The sequence below is a fragment of the Papio anubis genome, chromosome 7 (genome assembly GCF_008728515.1).
Source record: "Papio anubis isolate 15944 chromosome 7, Panubis1.0, whole genome shotgun sequence".
Taxonomy (NCBI): domain Eukaryota; kingdom Metazoa; phylum Chordata; class Mammalia; order Primates; family Cercopithecidae; genus Papio; species Papio anubis.
The window spans coordinates 142,608,762-142,636,206 of NC_044982.1; the positions used below are offsets into that span (position 1 = coordinate 142,608,762).

At 43.6% G+C, this 27,445-nt stretch overlaps 1 protein-coding gene and 1 pseudogene across 4 annotated transcripts in view; one reads left to right on the forward strand and one right to left on the reverse strand.

Moving 5' to 3' along the window:
• Positions 1-27,018, reverse strand: part of CTDSPL2 (CTD small phosphatase like 2) — a 110,786-nt gene extending 83,768 nt beyond the window's left edge. The window contains exon 1 of one of the 3 annotated variants that reach the window (XM_009210062.3): positions 26,472-27,018. The gene's annotated coding sequence lies outside the window, so the exon portion shown is untranslated. Of the gene's footprint in view, positions 1-26,270 lie in introns of all 3 variants that reach the window. The other 2 variants (XM_003900867.5, XM_003900866.4) reach the window with 2 other exon arrangements.
• LOC100998284 lies at positions 1,620-2,429 on the forward strand (annotated as a pseudogene). The gene has a single exon (XR_649080.4). The product of XR_649080.4 is annotated as a 60S ribosomal protein L7 pseudogene (transcript).
• Positions 27,019-27,445: the final 427 nt, after the last annotated feature.

Here is a 27,445-nt window from a genome sequence, read left to right on the forward strand (position 1 = left end):
TGGCTCACGCCTGTAATCCCAACACTTTGGGAGGCCGAGGCGGGCGGATCACAAGGTCAGGAGATCGAGACCATCCTGGCTAATATGGTGAAACCCCATCTCTACTAAAAATACAAAAAATTTAGCCAGGCGTGCACCTGTAGTCCCAGCTACTTGGGAGGCTGAGGCAGGAGAATGGCATGAACCCAGGAGGTGGAAATTGCAAGTGAGCCGAGATCGTGCCACTGCACTCTAGTCTGGGCAACAGAGCGAGAGTCTGTCAAAAGAAAAGAAGGAAAGGAAAAGGAAAAGGAAAAGAGAAAAGAAAAGAGAAAAGGAAAAGAAAAGAAAAACTACATTCCATATCTCAACACCAGGCCTATATGTACCCCCACTAAAGCTATAGATAATCTGGTACTGGGAAAACTATATATCTAAATGCAAAAAAAAAAAAAAAAAAACCACTTACCTTACACCACATAGAAAATTAACTCAAAATTGATCAAATACCTAAACATAAGAGCTAAGACTCCTAGAAGAAAATACAGGCTGGACGTGGTGGCTGACACTTGTAATCTCAGCACTTTGGGAGGCCAAGGGGGGCAGATCACCCGAGCTCAGGAGTTCGAGACCAGCCTGGACAACATGGTGAAACTTCGTCTCTACCAAAAATACAAAAAATTAGCTGGGTGTGGTGGTTGTGCCTGTGGTCTCAGCTACTTGGGAAGCTGAGGTGGGAGGATCACTTGAGCCTGTGAGGCAGAGGTTGCAGTCAGCTGAGATTGTACCACTGCACTTCAACTTGGATGACAGAGTGAGGCCACTTCTCAAAAAAATGTGCCTCTGTGTGTGTGTGTGTGTGTGTGCGCGCGCGCGCGCGTGTGTGTGTGTACACATGGGAAAAGCTCATTACACTGGATTTGGCAATGGCTTCTTGGTCATGACAACAAAAGCACACATAATAAAAACAGATAAACTGGGTGTCAAAGTCCAAAAATTTTGAGCCAGGTGCCACAGCTCACACCTATAATCCCACCTACTTGGGAGGCTGAGGTAGAAGGACCATTTGAGACCAGTCTGAGCAACAAGGTGAAATTCCATCCCTAAAAAACTAAAAAAATTAGCCAGGCATTATGGTGCACACCTACAGTCCTAGCTACTACTTGGAAAGCTGAGGTGGGAGGATCCCTTGAACTCAGGAGTTCAAGAATGCAGCGAACTGCAAGCGCACCACTGCATTCCAGCCTGGGTGACACAGTAAGACCCTACCTCTTACAAAATTTTTTTTTTAACTTTTGTGTATCAAAGTACACTATCAACAGAGTGAAAAGACAAACCATGGAATGTCAGAAAATACTTGCAAATCATGTATCTCATAAGAAGTTCTTATCTAGAATACATAAAGCATTACAATCTGAAAGAAAAAAACCACCAGATTCAAAAGTGGGCAAAGGACTTGAATAGGCATTTCTCCAAAGAGGATATACAAATAGACAATAAACATATGAAAACACACTTGACATCACTAATTATCTAATTATCATGGAAATGCTAATTAAAACCACAACAAGAAACAGCTTCACACTCATTTGGATGACTATTATCAAAAAACAAAACAAGCCTCTTTTTCCGCGGGAACCATGGAGGGTGTAGAAAAGAAGAAGGCGGTGGCTCTTGCTGTGCCAGAAACCCTTAAGAAAAAGCGAAGGAATTTCACAGAGCTGAAGATCAAGCGCCTGAGAAAGAAGTTTGCCCAAAAGATGCTTCGAAAGGCAAGGAGGAAGCTTATCTATGAAAAAGCGAAGCACTACCACAAGGAATATAGGCAGATGTACAGAACCGAAATTCGAATGGTGAGGATGGCAAGAAAAGCTGGCGACTTCTATGTACCTGCTGAACCCAAATTGGCATTTGTCTTCAGGATCAGAGGTATCAATGGCGTGAGCCCAAAGGTCCAAAAGATATTGCAGCTTCTTCGCCTTCGTCAAATCTTCAATGGAATCTTTCTGAAGCTCAACAAGGCTTCGATTAACATGCTGAGGATTGTAGAGCCATATATTGCATGGGGGTACCCCAATCTGAAGTCAGTAAATGAGCTAATCTACAAGCGTGGTTATGGCAAAATCAATAAGAAGCGAATTGCTTTGACAGATAACGCTTTGATTGCTCAGTCTCTTGGTAAATATGGCATCATCTGCATGGAGGATCTGATTCATGAGATCTATACTGTTGGAAAACGCTTCAAAGAGGCAAATAACTTCCTGTGGCCCTTCAAATTATCTTCTCCACGAGGTGGAATGAAGAAAAAGACCACCCATTTTGTATAAGGTGGAGATGCTGGCAACAGGAAGGACCAGATCAACAGGCTTATTAGAAGAATGAACTAAGGTGTCTACCATGATTATTTTTCTAGGCTCATCAGTTAATAAACAGTACCCGCTCAAATTGAATAAATAAATAAACAAATAAAATGAAAATAAAAAGTGCTGGCAAAAATGTGGAGAAATTGGGATCCTTGGGTTTTGCTGGAGAGAATGTAAAATAGTAAAGCTGCTGTGGAAAGTGGCATGGCAGTTCCTCAAAAAAATTAAATATAGACTTGCCATATGATCCAACAATTCTACGTCTAGGTATACATCCAAAAGAACTGACAGTAGGGTCTCACACAGTACACCCACATTCATAGCAGCATTTTTCACAACAGCTAAAAGGTGGATGCAACTGAAGTGTCCATCAATGGATGAAGGGATAAACAAAATGTGGTACATACATACAATTAAGTAGTACTCAGCCTTAAAAAGCAAGGAAATTCTGACATATATTATGAACCTTGAGGACTGTTTAATGAACACGGAGTTCCAAATGGTTAAAATGGTTTAAAACAGTTTTTATTAAAACTATAGATCTTCGTCTAATCCAAAGGTTTCCAAAAGAGTGAGAGACCAAGCACTCTGGAATTGGAAAACAAAATCTCTTTTTTTTTTTTGAGACACGGTCTCACCCTGTCACCCAGGCTGGAGTGCAGTGGCAGGTTCACAGCTCACTTGCAGTCTCACAGCTCACAGCTCACTTGCAGTCTCAACTTCCAGGCTCAAGCGATCTTCCCACCTCAGCCTACAGAGCAGCTGGGACTACAGGGATGCACTACTACGCCCAGCTAATTTTTTAATCTAAAAGTCCTTTGCCCACTTTTGAATCTAGTTGTTTTTTTCTTTCAGATTGTAGACTGGGTCAGATTTCAGATTGGGTCCCAATGTGTTGCCCAGGGTGGTCTCAAACTCCTGGGCTCAAGTGATCTGCCCACCTTGGCTTCTTGAAGTGCAGTGATTACAGGTGTGAGCTACCATGCCTGGCCCTATTTTTTTTTCCTAACCAACTACTGTCAACAAGGGTAGAATACAATAGGGACAGAAGAAAAGGACAGGAAAAGGGATCAAGTAAAATTTGCCTCCTACCTTACCTTTTTAATATTTACTTATTTTTAAAAATGACAAAAAAACCTGTAGACAAAAAACGGCAACTGTCAGGTACACAAAGTGCTGAAATACTTCATCTTAATTCCAGACTTTAAAATTCTCTATCTATCTATGTATCTATCTATCTATTTATTTTTTTGAGACGGAGTCTTGCCGTGTCACCCAGGCTGGAGTGCAGTGGCACAATCTCAGCTCACTGTAACCTCCGCCTCCCAGATTCAAGCAATTATCCTGCCTCAGCATCACGAATAGCTGGGATTACAGGCATGCGCCACCACGCCTAATTTTTGTAATTTTAGTAGAGACAGGGTTTCACCCTGTTGGCCAGGCTGGTCTCAGACTCGTGACCTCAGGTGATCTGCCTGCCTTGGCCTCCCAAAGTGCTGGATTACAGGCATGAGCCACCGCACCTGGCCACAATATACGCTTTTTTCTTCCCCCTAGGATTTCATAACAGGAAATAGAAGAATAAGTAAAGTTGGGAGGAGACTGGGAAAAGATGGCAAAAATTGTAGAGGAGGAGCTGACCACAAGACAGTTTTGAGGGAACCAGTGCATAGGGAAGAAGAAAAAGCAATCCAGTGCTAATTGGGGAGCCTCTCTTTCCACTATCAATCTAACCAATCCGAACCCTTTCCTTTGGTCTAAACTGAAGAGAAGGTAACCTGAGGGCAAAGAAGTCGGGGAATTACAAGCTACAGCCTCAGAAAGAGAAGAGCACTTCTATGACCCACTAGAGTTCTGCCTAGAGATCCATTCTTATAAATTAACTGGGTTCTGCCTAGGCTATAGAAAGCTAGAAAGAATGCCACCACCAGCCTAACAACAAAAAGCCTGAATAAACTACAAAATTGAACACTTTAAAAACCCATCCTGCTGGGCACGGTGGCTCACGCTTGTAATCCCAGCACTTTGGGAGGCCGAGGCATGTGGATCACCTGAGGTCGGGAGTTCAAGACCAGCCTGACCAACATGGAGAAACCCCGTCTCTACTAAAAATACAAAATTAGCCGGAGTGGTGGCACATGCCTGTAATCCCAGCTACTCGGGAGGCTGAGGCAGGAGAATCGCTTGAACCTGGGAGGCGGAGGTTGCGGTGAGCCGAGATCGCGCCATTGCACTCCAGCCTGGGCAAAAAGAGCGAAACTCTGTCTCAAAAACAAAACAAAACAAAACAAAAAAAACCCCATCCAAGAGCTGAGGACTCAGGGCAACCAGGCGATCTCAAATCCAAGAAAATACAACCCCTTCCTAGGAGAGACAGAATGCAAGCACTGGCTCACCTGAGGGTAGACCAAGGGAAGAAACAATGGTTCCATAAAAGCAGGTAAAAAGAATTCATCTAAAATTGTTAACAAACTGCTGAAGGCAAAGTGTGCATTAGCATGAGAACATTATTCCTGAGAGACACAGTTAACAAGTGAAATTCAAACCATTTGCAAGATCTTCTACAGACCTCCACCAAAGGCTCACAATACGGGAACATGGGACTGAAGAGAGCCCTCCTCTGGGGTGCAGTGCTGGAGGAAGGGAGCAGCTTCTGCAATGGGAAAAATACAAAGCCCCAACCAGATCCTTCTCTTCTAGGGAACGAAAACTGGAAGGGACTGGTGGAGGAACAGCAAGCCCAGTTACCCGCAAGGCACAAGTGAATTGGGCAGGTGGGGGAGTGAAAGGAAAAAAACTCTACCACTGTAGGGGAAGGAAACAGTGTTGGACCCAGGGTCTTATACCAAAGGCATTAGAGATCTTAGAGATCTAATGTCTAATACCACTGAGGCAAGAGCAGAGAAACTCTTTTCCAGACAATACCTACAAAGATACAAATTGCAGTTTGGCCTAGAGGAGCAAGATCATTGATAGAGCCCTACTCATGACGCCAAGGCACATAAGCCAAACGCTGAGAGCTGATCAGGAAAATTCAGAAACACCTTCCCACATGCCAGCTACCAATCTAAGCATAAAGTAACACGAGAGAAATTTGAAGCCAATGGTGCACTTAAGGACCCTCTGCAACAACAAAACAGAAACTCAGCTTAACTCCTGACTAGACTGACTCAACTCCCTACACTAAAAGTCCAAGAATGCAATGTTCCAGGTATAAATATTATTTACTCATTCTTTACTACCCTATTCACAATATCCAGCATTCAGTAAAATGCAAGACACACAAAAAAGGAAGAAATTACAACCAACTGTAAAGAGAGAAAGCATTCAACAGACCAGAAATCAAGATGAAGCTAAAAAAAAATTTTTTAAAAACAGAAACTAAATTTTTGGCAAAGATCAGTAAACTGATAAACCGTTAGCAGTTTGAGAAAAAAAGACACAAATAACCATTATTAGGAAGGAAAAAGTGAACATCACTATAGATCCTATATACTTTTAAGGAGAATTTATAGAATATTACCAACAGGACCAGGCGCAGTGGCTCATGCCTATAAACCCAGCATTTTGGGAGGCCAAGGCAGGCAGATCACCTGAAGTCAGCAGTTCGAGACCAGCCTGGGCAACAGAGTGAAACCCCATCTCTATTAAAATTACAAAAATTAGGCACGGTGGTGCACACCTGTAATCCCAGCTACTCAGGAGAGGCAGAAAAATCGCTTAAACCTGGGAGGCAGAGGTTGCAGTGAGCCGAGATCACGCCACTGCACTCCAGCCTGGGCAACAGAGCAAGACTCCATCTCAAAAAAATAAAAAACAAAAAACAAAAAACAAAAAAAAAAACTTTATGCCTGTATACTCAATAATTCAGATGAAAGTCAAATTCCTCAAATCATATGGATCACCAAAGCTCACATGTTAGATAACCTAATTAGCCCCATATCTATTAATTTCTAAAATTACAACTGTAGTAAAAAACCTCCAACATAGAAAACTCCAGGCCCAAATGGCTTCACTGGAGAATCCTACCAATCACCTAAAAAGAAACAATACAAATCTACATGAACTTTTCCAGAAAACAGAAGGGAATACTTCCCAATTCCTTTTATGAGACCAACATTACCCTGACAACAAAACCAAACAAACATAATACAATATTAATTTGGCCCAGTACAGATTAGGAATTGCTTATGTAACATCAGCAACCTGATTTTATTAAATTTAAAATATAAAGGAAACAGTTTAAAATATACATATACAGCCTCACGTTGGTAATGCTACTATGTATGCCAGAATTTACCATATCCTTTCAGTTCTTTAGAGTTCCATTACTAGACAAATTCTCTTCTATTACAGGTTGAGTATCTCGAATTTGAAAATACAAAATCTGAAATGCTCCATAATCCAGAAACTTGAGTGCTGACATGACACGCAAAGAAAATGCTCAACCAGTTTAATGCAGTATAATGCAAATATTCCCCCCCGCCAAAAAAAACATAAAAATAGAAAGACCTTTGGTCTAAAGTATTTCAGATAAGGGATACTCAACCTGTATCAGTAAAAAATGGAACAAATAAGGCACGGTGGCTCACGCCTGTAATCCCAGCACTTTAGGAGGCCGAGGGGGGCGGATCACAAGGTCAGGAGTTCGAGACCAGCCTGGCCAATATGGTGAAACCCTGTCTCTACGAAAAATACAAAAATTAGACGGTCATGATGGTGGGTGCCTGTAGTACCCGCTACTTGGGAGGCTGAGGCAGGAGAATCATTTGAACCCAGGAGACGGAGGCTGTGGTGAGACGAGATCACGCCACTGCACTCCAGCCTGGGTGACAGAGCAAGACTCTATCTCAAATAATAACAATAATAATAATAATAATAAAGATTGGGCAAAAGAGTATGCTTAGGAAAGAAATCTGTGAATGAAAATGATACACTTTAAGCATCATCACAAAACAAACATAGCAATAAGGACAACATTTTAAGCCTAAGAATTCATGACACTGGAAGAAAAAAGTATATAATGTAAAACAATCCCACTCGTTCAAACACTAGAACCACATCTACTTTCAGGAATACAAAAAGTTAATTGCCCAGCAATTCAAAACTGGGCAATTAAATTTCCTTTCTACTTGCCTGCAGCACAAGTAAAAGGATTAAAGAGGTAGTGGGTTGGAGTTGGAGAATGAGTCTCTTTCAAATGTTCATTATAAACGGCATCATTAATTCTGCTAGAATCTCTACTGCCTGTAAATTTCAGACTCACACTCAACCATGTTCTCAACAATTTTACTTGGTACCTCAAATTCAACTCACCCAAAACTCAATTCACTTTTCCCATACCACCCCCATACCAAAACCGGCTCTTCTTACGGTATTTTTCCTAATACATTCTTCATCACAAGAAATGCTACTACCATCTTACCTAATTAGCCAAGCCAGAAACTTAGAAGCCATCCTAAACATCCCAGTTATTATTCCTCTTCCTTATCTTCTATGTCAATCACCAAATCCTGATTTTACCTCTAAAATATTTCTTAGTCTTGTCCCCTTTTAAATGGATCCTCGGCACTGCACAAACTTGCCTGTTCCTCTCACCCAGGTTTCCCATCAACTGCCTTCAAAATAAAGACTAAACTCTCTGGCATTGCATATATGAAACCCACAATAACTACTTCCCAGTCTTTCTTCATTGCTATTTGCTGCCACATTCTTTTTTTTTTTTTTGAGACGGAGTCTTGCTCTGTCGCCCAGGCTGGAGTGCAGTGGCACGATTTCGGCTCACTGTAAGCTCCACCTTCCCGGTTCATGCCATTCTCCTGCCTCAGCCTCCAGAGTAGCTGGGACTACAGGCGCCCACCACCACGCCTGGCTAATTTTTTGTATTTTTAGTAGAGACGGAGTTTCACCGTTTTAGCCAGGATGGTCTCGATCCCCTGACCTCGTGATCCACCCGCCTCAACCTCCCAAAGTGTTGGGATTACAGGTGTGAGTCACCGCTCCCAGCTAGCTGCCACTTTCTTAGCACTGCAATAATAATAGTTTCCTGCCCACACTGTGCTCTATACATGCTTCTGCTCTTTTTACCTCATTCTTTCTATTAACTATTACCTTCATCGTTTAAAACTCAGCCCAAGTATCAAGTATAAGTAACCACCTCTATAGCCTCAAACCTGTGTAAACTCTGTTATTATCTCTAATTTAGCTATTAAATCATATTAAATAATGTGTTTCTTTCTCTTTAATTGCACTACACTGTAAATCTTGAAGGTAGATGCTGGATCCATAACTCTAGTAACCTGACACACAAATTAACTCAACCTTTGTTGAACTAAGCCACAATTTTTCTAATCTCTCTCAAAAAGGCCAGATAATTGGGGTGGGGGAGACTTGTATCACTGAGACATAAACAATCTTCACATCAATACAAAATTCTTGCCTACAAAAAGGGGCTTATAAATAAACTAAAAGTTTCTTCCTCATAAGATTTCCTTCCCCTTCACAAAATCCATAATACTAAGCAATTTTTGAGGCAGACGATTATGGTTTCAAATTGCCTTGTATTAACAATAAGATTACAATAATGATAAAAGCTAAATTCAGTTGATAATCTGCTCCTAAGGTCTTGAATGCACACATTTCTACCTAAACAACATTAAGAGATAATAGCACATTGTATATGAAGTATTCTCAACAAATTAGAACGTACTTATGTGCCTTCTTCACAAATGTATTTGCTAAATGAATGAGAAGTGGTATACAGCCTGAGTATCACTACTAGGAAAATTTGAAATATAAAAATCTAAAAATCTGAAATGTCCCAAAATCCAAGTTTTTGAGCACCAACATAATGTTACAAGTGGAAAATTCCACCCTGACTTCATGTTACGAGTCAGTCAAAATGCAGTCAAAACTGTTTCATGCACAAAACTATTAAAAATATTGTTTAACATGGCCGGGCGCGGTGGCTCAAGCCTGTAATCCCAGCACTTTGGGAGGCCGAGACGGATGATCAATGAGGTCAGGAGATCGAGACTATCCTGCTAACACGGTGAAACCCCGCCTCTACTAAAATACAAAATCCAGCCGGTGCGGGGTGTGGCGGGCTGCCTGTAGTCCCAGGCTACTCGGGAGGCTGAGGCAGGAGAACATGGAACCCAGGAGGCATGGAGCTTGCAGTGAGCTGAGATCCGCCACCGCGACCTGCAGCCTGGGCGACAGAGCTTGGTGATCTGGCCTCAAAAAAAAAAAAAAAAAAAAAAAAAAAAAAAAAAAATTGTTTAACAGAGTACAGACCAATGGAACAGAACAGAGCCCTGTAGAAATAACACCACACATCTACAGCCATCTGATCTTGACAAACCTGAGAAAAAGAAGAAATGGGGAAAGGATTCCCTATTTAATAAATGGTGCTGGGAAAACTGGCTAGCCATATATAGAAAGCTGAAACTGGATCCACCTTATACAAAAATTAATTCAAAATGGATTAAAGAATTACGTGTCAAACCTAAAACCATAAAAACCCTAGAAGAAAACCTAGGCAATACCTTTCAGGACACAGGCACGGGCAAGGACTTCATGTCTAAAACACCAAAAGCAACAGCAACAAAAGCCAAAATTGAGAAATGGGATCTAATTAGACTAAAAAGTTTCTGCATAGCAAACGAAACTACCATCAGAGTGAACAGGCAATCTACAGAATGGGAGAAAATTTTTGCAATCTACCCATCTGACAAAGGGCTAATATCCAGAATCTACAAACAACTTCAACAAATTTGTAAGAAAAAATCAGGCCAGGCGCGGTGGCTCAAGCCTGTAATCCCAGCACTTTGGGAGGCCGAGACGGGCGGATCACGAGATCAGGAGATCGAGACCATCCTGGCTAACACGGTGAAACCCCGTCTCTACTAAAAAATACAAAAAACTAGCCGGGCGAGGTGGTGGGCGCCTGTAGTCCCAGCTACTTGGGAGGCTGAGGCAGGAGAATGGCGTAAACCCAGGAGGCGGAGCTTGCAGTGAGCTGAGATCAGGCCACTGCACTCCAGCCTGGGCGACAGAGCGAGACTCCGTCTAAAAAAAAAAAAAAAAAAGAAAAGAAAAAATCAAACAACCCTATCAAAAAGCGGTCAAAGGATATGAACAGACATTTCTCAAAAGAAGACATTTATGCAGCCGACACATGAAAAAATGCTCATGATCACTGGCCATCAGAGAAATGCAAATCAAAACCACAATGACATACCATCTCACACCAGTTAGAACAGCGATCATTAAAAAGTCAGGAAACAACAGGTGCTGGAGAGGATGTGGAGAAATAGGAACACTTTTACACTGTTGGTGGAACTGTCAACTAGTTCAACCATTGTGGAAGACAGTGTGGCGATTCCTTAAGGATCTAGAACTAGAAATACCATTTGACCCAGCCATCCCATTACTAAGTATATACCCGAAGGATTATAAATCATGCTGCTATAAAGACACACGCACATGTATGTTTACTGCGGCACTATTCAAAATAGCAAAGACTTGGAACAAACCCAAATGCCCATCAATGATAGACTGGATTAAGAAAATGTGGCACATATACACCATGGAATACTATGCAGCCATAAAAAAGGATGAGTTCATGTCCTTTGCAGGGACATGGTTGAAGCCGGAAACCATGATTCTGAGCAAACTATCGCAAGGACAGAAAACCAAACACCGCATGTTCTCACTCATAGGTAGGAATTGAAAAATGAGAGCACTTGGACACAGGGTGGGGAACATCACACAATGGGGCCTGTCGTGGGGTGGGGAGAGCGGGGAGGGATAGCATTAGGAGATATATCTAATGTAAATGACGAGTTAATGGGTACAGCACACCAACACGGCACATGTATACATATGTAACAAACCTGCATGTTGTGCACATGTACCCTAGAACTTAAAGTATAAAAAAAATTGTTTAAAATTACCTTCAGACTATATGTGTAAGGTACTTGTGAAACATAAATGAACTTCATGTTTAAACTTGGGTCTTTTCCAAGATACCTCATTAGGTATATGCAAATATTCCAAAATTCAAAAAAATCTGAAATCCAAAACACTTCTGATAGCAAGCATTTTGGATGAGGGATACTCAAGCTGTTCTGATGTGTCATGCATTAAGACAGAAACAAGAGTAGATACTACATATAAATAAAGAAAATTACAAAAAGATCACAAATCAAACACTAAAGGCAACAAAGTCAAGATTTGCCGTAAAACTTTATGTATATTTACAGTTGGCTATATAAAAAATAATACATGCGTGCAATGGTTTTAGAGTAGACTCCTGAAGGAGTTACTAAAGGAATGACCTCCAAACTAGGAGGTGGACACACTCAGGTTCCAGTCCTTCATCTATCATTAGTTAGCTGTGAGACACTGCTGAAGTCATGTAATCAATCCAGCACTTTGTTTCCTCAACAGCAAAAGAAATTATTGGACATCAGATCTGGCATTTCACATGTAAATTTTACCTAAAAAATAAACAAACAAAGAGGCTGTCAAAATGGGAGACGAGACATTAATCAGAGCTGTCTTCATCGTTCCATCATATATATCTCTTCCTGCAGCACCCTAATTAAGATAAACATTCACTACATGTTAAGGAGTCTTCAGAATGATTCATCACAACAAAACACAAATGTTATTGGACTAGATGACCTCTTTGGTCTCCTCCAGCTCTAAAATTCTCTGGGTCTGTTAATTTATACTCTACCTTACAAATAGTATGTTTACTAAATTTACATTAACTTACTATATTCATGAAAGAGCTAAAGTCATTGCCCTCTTTGACGCCAAATGACATTTTCAAAAGTAGTAGCATGTTTCCACTTAGTCTACATTTCTAGCCTGAATAATCTAAAATCAAGTTTCAGGTACTACAACTGTCCACCTTTAATCTCCACTACTTCCATAAACCTTCACTGTGAAAGGAGAAGGAGGAGGACTTGGGGAAAAAACAGATTTCTCTGTCACCTAAGAAAAAAAATCAAGACAACCAGGGAAGAAGGACTAAGTATAGGAGCATTATATAAAATATCAACTCGGCAGGATGCGATAGCTCACACCTTGTAATCCCAGCACTTTGGCAGCACTTTGGGAGGCCGAGGCGGATGGATCACTTAAGGTCAGGAGTTCGAGACCAGCCTGGCCAACATGGCAAAACCCCGTCTCTACTAAAAGTACAAAAATTTGGCAGGCGTGGTGGTGTGCATCTGTAATCCCAGCTACTCGGGAGGCTGAGGCAGGAGAATCTCTTGAATCCAGGAGGCAGAGGTTGCAGTGAGCTGAGATTGTGTCACTGCACTCCAGCCTGGGTGACAGAGCAAGACTTCGTCTAAAAAAAAAAAAATCAACTCTACAACAGGAAGATTCTTTTTTTTTGGTTTTGAGACAGAGTTTCTTTCGTTGCCCAGGCTGGAGTGCAGTGTCGCGATCTCAGCTCACTGCAAGCTCGCCTCCCAGGTTCACGCCATTCTCCTGCCTCAGCCTCCCGAGTAGCTGGGACTGCAGGCACCCGCCACCATGCCCGGCTAATTTTTTGTGTATTTTGTTTTGTTTTGTTTTTTGGGGGGGGGGGGGGGGGGGCGGCGGGGTTAGCCTTGTTAGCCAGGATAGTCTTGATCTTCTGACATTGTGATCCGCCTGCCTCGGCCTCCCAAAGTGCTGGGATTACAGGCGTGAGCCACCTCACCCGGCCGGATTCTTTTTTCAGACAGTCTCACTCTGTCGCCCAGGCTAGGGTGCAGTGGTGCAATCTCAGCTCACTGTAACCTCTGCCTCCCGGGTTCATGCGATTCTCCTGCCTCAGCCCCAGTGGCTGGGATTACAGGCGCGCACCACCACGCCCGGCTAATTTTTGTATTTTTAGTAGAGACGGGGTTTCACCATGTTGGTCAGCTGGTCTCAAACTCCTGACCTCATAATCTGCCTGCCTCGGCCTCCTAAAGTGCTGGGATTACAGGCGTGAGCCACCGTGCCTGGCCGAAGGTTCCTTTAATCCTATTCACAACAAAGTGTGTGATAAAGACAGGTGGTCTTTCTGGATCATTAATATTTCTGATATATGGTCTTCTCTGCTTTTCCATTTAGCTAATATTATAAAATTATTTAAAAACTACTAAATATAATAACCTTATCAAAAACATCTGGCAAAACACAGGACTATACAAAAAACAAAAGAACTGAGTTAGGCTGATCAAATTATGGGGTTTTTCTCTGACTTAAAGTTTTCTTCAATAAATAAGAACAAAAAGAATGTGTTTTCAGCCGGACGCACTGTAATCTCGGCACACCTGTAATCTCAGCACTTTGGAAGTCCCACCCAGGAAGAGGTCACTTGAGACTAGGAGATCAAGATCAGCGTAGGCAACAGTGAGACCCTGCCTTTATCTTAAAAATTTAAAAATCGGCCAGGCGTGGTGGTGCACACCTATAGTTCCAGCCATTTAGGAGGCTAAGGCAGGAGGACCACTTGAGCCCAGGAGGTCAAGGCTCTAGTAAACTGTGACTGTGCCATTGTACTCCAGCCTAGGTGAGAGAGTAAGACCCTGTCCCTTTTTTTTTTTCTTGAGACAGAGTCTCGCTCTGTTGCCAGGCTGGAGTGCAGTGGCATGATCTTGGCTCACTGCAACCTCCACCTCCCAGGTTCAAGCGATTCTCCTGCCTCAGCCTCCTGAGTAGCTGGGACTACAGGCGCACGCCACCACGTCCAGCTAATTTTTGTATTTTTAGTAGATACGGGGTTTCGCCGTGTTGGCCAGGATGATCTCAATCTCTTGACCTCGTGATCCGCCCACCTTGGCCTCCCAAAGTGCTGGAATTATAGGCGTGAGCCACCACGCCCAGCCAAGACCCTGTCTCCTAAGAAAAAAATAAAAAGAAAAAAAAAAAAGATTTTTCTAAAACGATTATCAATCTATTTCTCTAGAGAAACAACATATGGGTTGTTAGATTACTGATGACTAAAACACACTCTTAAAACACACGTTGATTTTTTTTTTCGAGACAAGAGTCTTGCTCTGTTGCTCAGGCTGGAGTGCAGTGGCGCGATCTCGACTCACTGCAATCTTCGTCTCCTGGGTTCAAGCGATTCTCTCGCCTTAGCCTCCCAAGTAGCTGGGATTACAGGCATACACCACCACGCCCAGCTATTTTTTTTTTTTTTTGTATTTTTAGTAGAGACGGGGCTTTACCATGTTGGTCAGGCTGGTCTCAAACTCCTCAACTCAAATCATCCACTGCTGGAATTACAAGTGTGAGCCACTGTGCCTGGCCTATAAATTTATTTTTTTGAAAAACAACATTATAGGCCAGGCGTGATGGCTCACGCCTGAAATCCTAGCACTTTGGGAGGACAACGTGGGAAGATCACTTGAGCGGTGGCTCATGCCTGTAATCCTAGCACTTTGAGAGGACAAGGTGGGAAGATCACTTGAGTCCGAGAGTCTGAGACCAACCCTGGCAACATAGTGAGATCCCACTTGAATTTAAAAAAAAAAGAAAGAAAGAAAGAAAAAATTTAAAGATAGCAATATTCAGTTTGTTGACCACCAAAAATGTTTATTAAGGCACAGACATTCAGATGTTTTAAATACTACTACTGGCATCCCGATTTAAAATCTGATATGTCATTAGCAGAAATTAGGACAAATGGGCTAGGTGTGGTGGCTCACGCCTGTAATCCCAACACTTTGGGAGGCTGAGGCAGGCAGATCACCCGAGGTCAGGAGTTCAAAAACAGCCTGGCCAACATAGTGAAACCCCATCTCTACTAAAAATACAAAAATCACCCAGGCATGGAGGCGTGCACCTGTAGTCCCAGCTACTCAGGAGGCTGAGGCACAAGAATCATTTGAACCCAGGTGGCGGAGGTTGCAGTGAGCCAAGGTTGTGCCACCGCACTCCAGCCTGGGTGACAGAGCGAGACTCTGTTTCAAGAAAAAAAAAAAAATTAAAAAATGAAATTAGGATTACTCTAAGCTTTAACAGAATTTGAAGATTGTTTTAATTTTATTTAAAGATTTTGTTAAAAAACAATTCTATTACATAAGAAAATTCGTAATAAAACTTTGTAACACAATGCTATTTTAGCAAAAATACAGGTTATAAATTTGTAAGGACTGAGTAATATAGTTCATTTTCTCAACAAGCTCACAGGAAGCTTATCATTTCTCACCATATTACTATCCTATCATGGCCTGTGCCAACATATTCTGTTTTAATTTACTGAGCTCACCTATACATTAACAAATTTCAATGTATATATTGGATACATCAACAAAGACATTCTAAAAACAAAGAAAAGTAAACTTAATTTTGGCAGAATTTTCCTAAGAGTGCTTTTTTTCTTAAGAGACAGGGTCTCGTTATGTGGCCCAGGCTGGAGTGCAGTGGCTATTCACAGGTGCCATTCTACTACTGAGCAGCAGAGGAGTTTTAACCTGCTCCATTTCCGACGTGGACCAGTTCACCCCTCCTTAGGCAACCTGATGGTCCCTTGTTCCTGGGAAGTCACCATACTGATGCTGAACTTAGTGTAGACACCCAATCGGCATATAACCCAGAACTCCTGGGCTCAAGCGATCCTCTTGCCTCAGCCTCTTGAGTAGTTGGGACTACAGGCACGTGCCACCGTGCCCACCAAGACTGCTTTGTATTTAAATAGTTCTCAGCAAAAATGGGCAAGGGGAGAGATCTAACTACTTATTTATGCCCTTTTGATTAAACTTAACTGTCAGGTCAGGAGAAATTTGAAATCCTAAGAATACAGTAATGTGGTAGTAAGAAAAGAATCAGGCTGGATGTAGTGGCTCACACCTGTAATCCCAGAACTTTGGGAGGCCAAGGCAGGATGACTGCTTGAGCCCAGGGATTACTAACAGCCTGGGCAACATGGCAAGACCCTGTCTCTACAAAAATTTAAAAAAATAAAAAATTAGCCAGGCATGGTAGTGTATGTCTGTACTCCCACCTACTAGGGAAGCTGAAGAGGGAAGATCAACTGAGCCTGGGAGGTCAAGGCTGTAGTGAGCCATGTTCACACAACTGCACTTCAGTCTCGGTGAGAGAGCAAGACTCAGCCTCAAAACAAAACAAGAACCTCACAAAATTTTACATAAATATATATATATACACACACACACACACACACACACACACACACTAAAAATCTTTAAAACAATAATGTAAAACAATATGGCCTTTGTCCAAAATAAATCTGCATTGAGTTATGTGAAATAATTCAATGTGGTGGCTCATGCCTATAATCCTAGCACTTTGGGAGGCTGAGGCAGGCAGATCACTTGAGCTCAGGAGTTTGAGTACAGCCTGGGCAACATGGTGAAACCCTGTCTCTACCAAAAATACAAAAATTAGCTGGGCACAGTGGTGCTCGCCTGTGGTACCAGCTACTTGGAAGGCTGAGGTGGGAGGATCACTGGAGCCCAGGAAGTTGAGGCTGCAGTGAGCCATGATCACACCACTGCACTCCAGCCTAGGTGACAGAGCAAGATCGGGTCTCAAAAATAAACAAATAAAAATTTAAAAATAAACTGAGGTCAGGCCGGGCGCGGTGGCTCACGCCTGTAATCCCAGCACTTTGGGAGGCCGAGGCGGGCGGATCACAAGGTCAGGAGATCGAGACCACAGTGAAACCCCGTCTCTACTAAAAATACAAAAAATTAGCCGGGCGCGGTGGTGGGTGCCTGTAGTCCCAGCTACTCAGGAGGCTGAGGCAGGAGAATGGCGTGAACCCGGGAGGCGGAGCTTGCAGTGAGCCGAGATCGCGCCACTGCACTCCAGCCTGGGCGACAGCGCGAGACTCCGTCTAAAAAAAAAAAAAATAAATAAATAAACTGAGGTCAAGCGCAGTGGCTCACACCTGTAACTCCAGCACTTTGGGAGGCGAAGATGGGCAGATCATTTGAGGTCAGGAGTTTGAGATCAGTCTGGCCAGCATGATGAAACCTCGTATCTACTAAAAATACAAAAATTAGTCAGGCATGGTGGTGCATACCTGTAATCCCAGCTACTCAGGAGGCTGAGGCAGGAGAACTGCTTGAACCCAAGAGACAGAGGTAGCAGTAGGCCAAGACTGCACCACTGCCCTCCAGCCTAGGTGACAGAGACTCAGTCGGGGAAAAAAAAATAATTTCCCGCTATTCTTATCACTATCTATAAAGGAAAAATTAATCATTATGACTGAGATGAACTATTAATATATGGGAGATAGAAGACAAGAAGGATTATGAAGACTGAATTTTTACTTAAAATCACTAGTCAAAGATTAGGTATAATCATAATTCTCTAGCAGAGGTGTCCTCTTGCTTGCTACTACAAAAAAACAAAACAAAACAAAACAAACAAAAAAAAAAACGAGCTGCCACAGTACCTCACTCCTGTAATCCCAGGACTTTGGGAGGCCGAGGAGGGAGGATCACCTGAGGTTAGGAGTTCAAGACCAGTCTGGCCAACATGGTGAAACCCCGTCTCTACCAAAATATAAAAAAGAGCTGGGCATGATGGTGGGTACCTGTAATCCCAGCTACTGGGGAGGCAGAGAATCACCTGAACCTGGGAGATGGTGGTTGCAGTGAACCAAAATCATGCCACTGCACTCCAGCCTGGGTGGCTGAGCGAGACTCCGTCTCAAAAAAAAAAAAAAAAAAAAAAAGGTATGTTATTCCCAACATAGGAGGAAATGCATGATAGTTTGAAATGATTGTGATTATTTTTTCAAATAATTTTTCTCTACATATCAGAAATTAAAGAAATAAATAATTATCTTAACTCGACAAAATATACTAAGGCAGGTACTTGTAAGGTCAGTAAGAGGTTATTATTTTCAACTCACTAAGAAAATCATACATATTTGGGAGATATCAGGATGAAAGCATTATTACTAAAGCAAATAATCAGTTTTCTCTCAACTAAAAAGATATTTATGTGTCCTGGTTATTTCTTTTAAACAAATAATACACTTTTCTTTTTTTTGAGATGTAGTTTTGCTCGTTGCCCTGCCTAGAGTGCAATGGCATGACTGCAGCTCACTGCAGCCTCCAACCCCTGGGTTCAAGCGATTTTCCTGCCTCAACCTCCCGAGTAACTGGGATTACAGGCACCCACCACCACGCCCAGCTAATTTTTCATATTTTTAGTAGTGACGGGGTTTTGCCATGTTGGCCAGGCTAGTCTCAAATTCTGGACCTCAGGTGATTCACCAGCCTCGGCCTCCCAAAGTGCTGGGATTACAGGCATGGGTCACTGTGCCCCGCCTTTTTCTTTTTTTTTTTTTGACACAGGGTCCTACTGTCACCCAGGCTGGAGTGCCAGTGGCCCAATCAAGGCTCGCTGCAGCCTCGAACTCCCAAGGCTCACATGATCCTCCTGCCTCAGCCCGAGTAGCTGGGTCCACAGGTGTATGCCACCACACCCAGCTAATTTTTGTATTTTTAGTAGAGATGGGGTTTTGCCGTGTTGCCCAGTCTAGTCTCAAACTCCTGGGCTCAAACAAACTACCCTCCTCGGCGTCCCAAAGGGCTAGAATTACAGGTGTGAGCCACTGCACCCACCCTTACTTTTCTTTTAATAAACATACTTTTTTTTTTTGAAACAGAATCTCAATGTCACCAAGGCTGGCATGAGGTGGCGCCATCTCAGCTCACTTGTAACCTCCACCTCCCCAGCTCAAGAGCCTCAGCCACCTGAGTAGCTGGGATTATAGGCGTGCATGCATGCCACCTTGCCTGGCTAATTTTTCTTTTTTTTTTTTTTTTAGAGACAAGGTTTCGCCATGTTGGCCAGGCTGGTTACAGACGTCAGCCACCACGCCCCACCTTTTTTTTTTTTCTGTTGGGGGACAAAGGGTCTTACTCTGTCCCCCAGGCTGGAGTGTCAGCAGCCCAATCAGGGCTTGCTGCAGCCTCGACCTCCTAGGGCTCATGTGATCCTCCTGCCTCAGCCCCCCAAGTAGCTACAGGCGTGTGCCACCATGCTCAACTAATTTTTGTATTTTAGTAGAGATGGGGTTTCATCGTGTTGCCCAGGCTAGTCTTGAACTCCTGGGTTCAAACAATCCACCCTCCTCGGCCTCCCAAAGTGCTGGAATTACAGGTGTGAGCCACTGCGCCCGGCCTTACTTTTCTTTTACTAAACGAGTATATATGTATTTTTTGAGATGGAGTCTCACTCTGTGGCCAGGCTGGAGTGCAGTGGTGTGATCTCGGCTCACTGCAACCTCCACCTCCTAGGTTCAAGTGATTCTCCTGCCTCAGCCTCCCAAGTAGCTGGGACTACGGGTGCGTGCCACCACGCCCAGCTAATTTTTGTATTTTAGTAGAGATGGGGTTTCACCATGTTGGCCAGGATGATCTCGATCTCTTGACCTCATGATCCAACCGCCTCGGCCTCCCAAAGTGCTGGGATTACAGGCATGAGCCACCGCACCCAGCCTTTTTTTTTTGAGATGGAGTCTTTATCTGGTTGGCATGCAGTGGCACCATCTCGGCTCACTGCAACCTCTGCCTCCTCAGCTCAAGGAGTCTCATGCCTCAGCCACCTGAGTAGCTGGGATTACAGGCAGGCATACATGCCACTATGCCTGGCTAATTTTTGTTTTATGTATTTTTTTTCTTTATAAAAAGGGGGTTGTGCCATGTTGGCCAGGCTGGTCTTGAACTCCTGCCCTCAACTTCCAAAGCGCTGGGATTTAAAATATACTTTTAAGGCAAGGCATGGTGGCTCACACCTGTAATCCCAGGACTTTGGGAGGTTGAGACGGATGGATCACAAGCTCAGGAGTTCGAGACCAGCCTGGCCAATATAGTGAAACCCCGTCTACTAAAAAAATACAAAAGGCCGGGCACGGTGGCTCATGCCTGTAATCCCATGGCTTTGGGAGGCCAAGGCAGGTGGATTACGAGGTCAGAAGATCGAGACCATCCTGGCTAACACGGTGAAACCCCATCTCTACTAAAAGTACAAAAAATTAGCCAGGTGTGGTGGCGGGCACCTGTAGTCCCAGCTACTCGGGAGGCTGAGGCAGGAGAATGCCATGAACCTGGGAGGCGGAGCTTGCAGTGAGCCTAGATCACACTCTAGCCTGGGCGACAGAGCAAGACTCCATCTCAAAAAAAAACAAAAACAAAAACAAAAATTAGCCAGGCGTGGTGACGTGCACCTGTAGTCCCAGCTACTTGGGAGGCTGAGGCAGGGGAATCACTTGAACCAGGGAAGCAGAGGTTGCAGTGAGCCGAGATCGTGCCCCTGCATTCCAGCCTGGGAGACAAAGCGAGACTCCGTCTCAAAAAAAAAAAAAGAAAAAAAAGTGTGTGTATATACATATATATATATATATAAAAGTGTGTGTATATACATAAATATATATACATATATATATATTTTTTTAATTCCTACTTAGGCTGGGCGCAGTGGCTCACACTTGTAATGCCAAGTATCTTCTACTAGTATACTGTTTTGCTGTTTTCTGTCTTTTTTTTTTTTTGAGACAGGGTCTTGCTCTGTCACCCAGACTGGAAGACTAGAGTGCAATGGATGGCACGCTCATGGCCCACTGCAGCCTCAACCTCCTGGGCTCAAGCAATTCCCCCTACTCAGCCCTGCTAGTGGCTGGAACTACAGATGTGAGTCACCATGCCCAGCTAATTTTTGTATTTTAGGTAGAGACAGGGTTTCGCCATGTGTCCCAGGCTGGTCTCGAACTCCTAAACTCAGGGGATCTGCCTGCCTCACCCTCCCAAGTGCTGGGATTACAATCTCGAGCCTGGTCTGTTGCGTTGTTTTAATCAAATCAGCAAACACATTTCCATGCCAGAATCCCATGTTGATGATCATTCATGTTTAATCTAGACTTTCTCCTTTTTCAATCTAAAACAGGAATTGGCCAAGTGCGGTGGCTCACGCCTGTAATCCCAGCACTTTGGGAGATCAAGGCGGGTGGATCATCCTGAGGTCAGCAGTTTGAGACCAGCCTGGCCAATATGGTGAAACCCTGTATCTACTAAAAATACAAAAAATTAGCCAGGCGTGGTAGCGGGCACCTGTAATCCCAGCTACTCGGGGGGCTGAGACAGGAGAATCACTTGAACCTGGGAGGCAGAGGTTGCACTGAGCTGAGACGGCACCACTGCACTGCAGCCTGGGAGACAGAGTGAGACTCTGTCTCAAAAAAATGATAATAATAGGCCGGGTGCAGTGGCTCACGCCTGTAATCCCAGCACTTTGGGAGGCCAAAGCAGGCAGATCACAAGGTCAGGAGTTCGAGAACAGCCTGGCCAACATGGTGAAATCCTGTCTCTACTAAAAATACAAAAATTAGCTGGGCATGGTGGTGTGCGCCTATAATCCCAGCTACTCGGGAGGCTGAAGTGGGAGAATTGCTTGAACCTGGGAGGTGGAGGTTGCACTGAGCTGAGATCGCACCACTGCACTCCAGCCTGGGTGACAGACCAAGACTTCGTCTCAAAAAATAATAATAATAATAATCATAAAATAACATAGGAACCTATGAATATCACAAAATACGTGGTCCCTAGTATAGTCAACTGGCCTATTGTGACCTTCCATTAAAATATTTGTCTTTAAGGTCTTACAGTTCTTGGGGCCACACTTAGTCTCACCATTCCTTACTGTCAGGATCCCAAAGGATTCCAAGCAGCCAAAGCTTCTCACTTTAATTCTATCCCCACCCTGCCTGTGCTCCTATATTCTACACCCCTTCTAATCACAGCCAGTGCATAAAAACTTAACTCTCCTGGCCAGGCGCGGTGGCTCACACCTCTAACCTCAGCACTTTGGGAGGCTGAGGTGGGTGGATCACTTGAGGTCAGGAGTTCGACACCAGCCTGACCAACATGGTGAAACCTCATCTCTACTAAAGAAGAAAAAATACAAAGTTAGCCGGCCGTGGTGGCAGGTGCCTGTAATTCCAGCTGCTTGGGAGGCTGCTCAGCAGGAGAATGGCTTGACGCAGGAGGCAGAGGTTGCAGTGAGCTAAGATCGCACCACTGTACTCCAGGCTGGGCAACAAGAGCAAAACTCTGTCTCAAAAAAAAAACACCTTAACTCTCCTATGTTCCCTTATCTCTGAACCCTCACCCTGGGTGTGGTATCAGTAAGCTTATTTGATAGTCAATCTGTGCTAATATTGTCAACAAAAGACAATTTGTAAAGTTTCCTCTTCCAGAGAATCTGTGATTTTTAAACAGGACATTTAGAAAAACACTGGAGACATATAAATAAAGTTAGGCACTGGCAATTCTCAAATTGTACCACACAGCCCTAGTCCACCTAGTTGTAATGCAGGTCCAATTACAATTTAATATAGTTTAAATTAAAAAATTAATGTAGTCATACAAATACTAGTGAATATATGTCTGGCTTAGATATATGCCTCCTGGCAACTGCCAAGTAAGTGAAAACTAAAGCTGCAATTGAATGGTTTTAACATGGGTTCCGTATCTGTCAAGTTCATCATGAGCTGGGTGCAGTGGCTCATGCCTATAAGCCCAGCACTTTGGGAGGCTTCAGGGGGGAGAATCACTTGAGCCTAGGAGTTTGAGACCAGTCTGGGTAACATAGCGAGACTCCGTCTCCATTAAAAAAATAAAAAAATAAAAAAAATTTAAAAAGTCGGCCAGGTGCCGTGGCTCACATCTGTAATCCCAGCACTTTGGGAGGCCGAGGTGGGTGGACCATCTGAGGTCAGGAGTTCAAGACCAGCCTGGCCAACATACAGAAATCCCGTCTCTACCAAAAATACAAAAATTAGCCAGGTGTGGTGGCGCGTGCATGTAGTCCCAGCTACTCAGGAGGCTGAGGCAGAAGAATTGCTTGAACCCGGGAAGTGGAGTCTGCAGTGAGCCAAGATCATACCATTCTACTCCAGCCTGGGCAACAAGAGTGAAACTCCATCTTGAAAAAAAAAAAAAAAAAGTAGCAAATGACCCCCTGTAGCCAATTAAAACAGTCAGGTACTTTTTAGCCTACTTTTAACCAGAAAAATTACTTAGAGCACACCACAAATAAACTCCTCTCAGCACACTTGATATTTGTGACTGAAAGTGTCTTTTCTACTTTAGGCTTTCACAACTTGGTAAATTACAATTAGATATTGCTTTTTCCAAATTCTGGCAAATCATTTTATTCATTATCTCATTAATCTAAAGCATAGCCTCCTATGACTAGGATAAATTAATACCATTTTGGAGTCGGCTTGGTGGCAAGCACCAGTCTTCCCAGCACTTTGGGAGGCTGAGGCAGGAGGACTGCTCGTAGCCAGGAGTTGCGAACCAGCCTGGACAACATAATGAGACCCCATCTCTACAAAAAAAAAAAAAAAAATTAGCCAGGTGTGGTGGCATGTGCCTGCAGTCCCAGCTACTTGGGAGGCTGAAGCAGGAGGACTGCATAGGCCCAGGGGGTCAAGGCTGCAGTGAGCTACGATTACACCACTGCACTCCAACCTGGGCCACAGAGACAGACCCCCATCTCTAAAAAATAAAAATTTTTTTTAAAAAAAGCCATTTTACTCAACTGACAATAAAATCTATGGTTAAAAATCTAGAATCTAGTACATCCTTGGCAAACAACAGGTCCAAGTTTCTTTAACCAGAATTAGATGGACTCTGTCATATAATAATCTCATGAGAAACCACTTAGCCAGAAATCACAAACTTGAGATCAGCTAGATGAATCTGGAAAGGGAAGACTTCCCCAATTCTTAATTTCTTAACAGTGGGAAAACAGTAACATTACCAGCTCAAGTTAAATGCACAAGAGACACTATGTAGAATGGAATCTTGTGAAACATACAAACCCTGATATTCCTATGCAATCCTATTTAGATTTTCTATATAGCTACAAGCCCACAAAGGTTAAGGACTACATCATTTACAGCTTTTACATTCTTTTCTTTTGAGACTCTCTCTGTCACCAGGCTGGAGTACAGTAAGGCGGTCTTCAGCTCACTGCAACCTCCATCTCCTGGGTTCAAGCGATTCTCTTGTCTCAGCCTCTCGAGTAGCTGGGACTACAGGTGTGCACCACCATGACCGGCTAATTTTTGTATTTTTAGTAGAGACAGGGTTTCACTATGTTGGCCAGGCTATTCTCAGACTCCTCATCTTGTGATCAGCCTGCCTTGGCCTCCCAGAGTGCTGGGATTACAGGTGTAAGCCACCCCACGCAGCCAGCTTTTACATTCTTTCAACTCTGAGAAAAGCGTTAAAAGAGTGCAAGTACTGAATGCATGCAGTACTAAACAATTTACGAGAACTCTTGAAAACAAAGTCTACAATGCTCACTCAGCTAGCTGTAAACTAACTTTTATTAAAAATATTAAGGCTATTAACTACCCAAAAAGGTCATTAAAATACAGACAAAACCTATACACTAGACCAACGATGTAAGATCTCTTTAAGTTGCACATTTGGCTCCATTTTTAAAATAAATTGACTTGGCAAGTAGTTAACGTGCCTGTACCTCCACTATTCTACTGGTCCTAGGAGAGTATTAAGTTCAACTCAATCCTAAAAAACTCCTTCACATAAGAGCTACATTTTGCCTTGACTTTCTTTATGACCTTGGGCAAAGTCTACCAAATGAGGACTATAATAATGTTTGTGTGTTCCTGTTAATATTGAAAATTAACCACAACATCGTGCGAACAATAGTGAAATTCTCTAAACTGGACGTATCCAGAGTTGAAAACTTGAGTTATAAACGTCAACTGATATGCAATGTGAACAGTTTTTAAAATTTTAATTTGATTAGTGAAAACAAAACAAAACAAAAAAACAAAGATCCCAAATTCAACATGATTAATAAATTCCGAAAACACCATCAGCCTCCTTATTACTTCTCTTTATGAATAAATGATCTGCAATGTAATTTAAAAAAAGGAAAGAAAATGTAAACAAATATAGTAAAACTAGCTTTAACACGCCATTTCCCTTTTCTAAGAATAACAAATGGACCACAAACGCAAATTTAAAACTGGGCAAAGAACAGAGAGACAAAGCAATCTACAATCTGAAAATCACACAGATAAATCTATCATTTCAAGTCACTAATTCGCATACCCACGTAAGAAATTAATCTTGGTACTGCGATACCAGCATTAGGAAGATAAATCCCTGCCTCGGAGGAACACCTACTGAGTACGTTTCATTTCAGGATCTCAGGTAAGTTTACGAGCTCTTATCTCTTCAGGTTTCCCTGAAGTACTCTGAAGTGTTTAACATCATTCACACATCCAGCCACCACTAGGGTGAGAAATAAACAAGATTTACTTATGTAATTATTTACCACAGAACTCTGGTCAAGAATGCAAAAGTAAACAACCATACAGGTATTTAAAATCCAAAGAAAGCAGAGAATATTAAGGATAATAAGGTTCACCCTTTAACTGACCACTATGGACACCAGAGGCCTTCCACATGGGCTGTTCCTTACAACCACTCCCGATTTGAAAAAGTAACAATGTCAATTCGAGATTTTAACAGTACAAAAGATAAACAGAACTTACTCAAATCCCTTCTTCCAGATTCTGAAAAGGTGTTTATAAAAACTGAGATAAGAGCACGCCCCCCTAAAAGCACCCTACTCGAAAGAATGAAATGCCGAAAACATCAGGTGGGCCAAAAAGGTTAGAAAAGCTAAACTTCTAACTTAATTACCCAGAGGTTGGGGACTAGGAACGTGAGATCAGAGTGGGGGTGGGTAGCAAAGTGAAATCTAACCCCAGAAATCACAACGCAGGCCGCAGCCTAGAAGGTGAAGCTGGCGGGAAGTGAGCTCCCTTTCTGTTCCCGGGGGAAAGTCCAGAAAGGAGCGGCTCCGCACAGTGGACGTACGAGGCGCCAAAGAGTGCATGCCTACCAAGGCGCCAGAGCCGCTGGAGGACCGGGTTTAGAAGGGGAGGAGATCCCGGCAGACGGCCCTGGAAGAGGAGGAGGACTAAGATTGGAAGCAGCGGCAGCGTCTGGACGAAGGGGATTACCTAACTGTGACGACAGAGAAGTGTCCTCAGGCTCCGGCGATGGTCCCCACTGCGCAATGTGTGGTGTCTTTCCCGCTTACCCCGCAGCAGCAACAGAACCAGCTCCTTCAGCCAGTCGCCATTTCCCGCCTACCGACCTGCTGCACCGCACGGACAGGGACCCGGATGGAAAGCGGCCTCTCCGCGCAGGCGCCCTGACTACCTCCTCCCCCTCCCGCCACAATTCCGCGAGGTGGGAGGGAAGGAATGCGGGCAGCCACAACGGCAACAACAACGAAAAAAATACTTTTACTTCCGTGAAGAGCGTTGAAGTTCCTTACGCCGGAAGAAACTCTCTAGTCTGAATCCCGGAGAAAAATTGGACACAAGGCCTTAAGACTGGGTGGAGTAAGAAAGGACAAAACCTATCAGGATACGCAAGGGCTTGGGGGATATTTGTACGTTAGGGGCCTCCGTAGCCGGCTGTGTAGTGGTCGCAGGGGGAGTAGGGAGTAAAGCGTTAGGAGTGGAGAGGCGGGGACCCGAAGGACGGTTTTTCCTCCCGCTCCTAACGGAACTGCTTGGGCCGAGCTGGGAGGGGGAGCGCGCCCTTGCCCCGGAGGCGGAGCTTAGGAACGCGTCGTGCACCCTGGCGGCAAGGGTTTAGTAACTGTGGGCGCGCTGGGTAGGTGGAGCCGAGGGGATAAGGCGGGACTAACGGCTTGGCGCGCTGAAGGAGGTAGTTTGTAGTGAGCGCTGCCCGAGGCTGGGAGAAAGCGAATCTGGCGCTTTTCCTGGGATTTCGGTGGCCCCTAAAGGTTCCCTTCCCTGCTCATTGCCTAGAGGGCGTATCAGTCGCTTTTGGATCATAAATATTCACGCCTTTCGACTCAACCCTATGTTGGTAATTCGGCAGGTTGAAAACTCGGATCTTTCAGGCCAGTGGGCTCCCACCTGCGAAAGTAGGTCAAAGGACGGTCAGCTCCACAGAGTGAAATGTATCAGTCCGGAGAATCCAGTTCTAGTGGGGTATCAGAAAACCAAGGCTAATGGTTGGAAGAACATTATTTTTCAC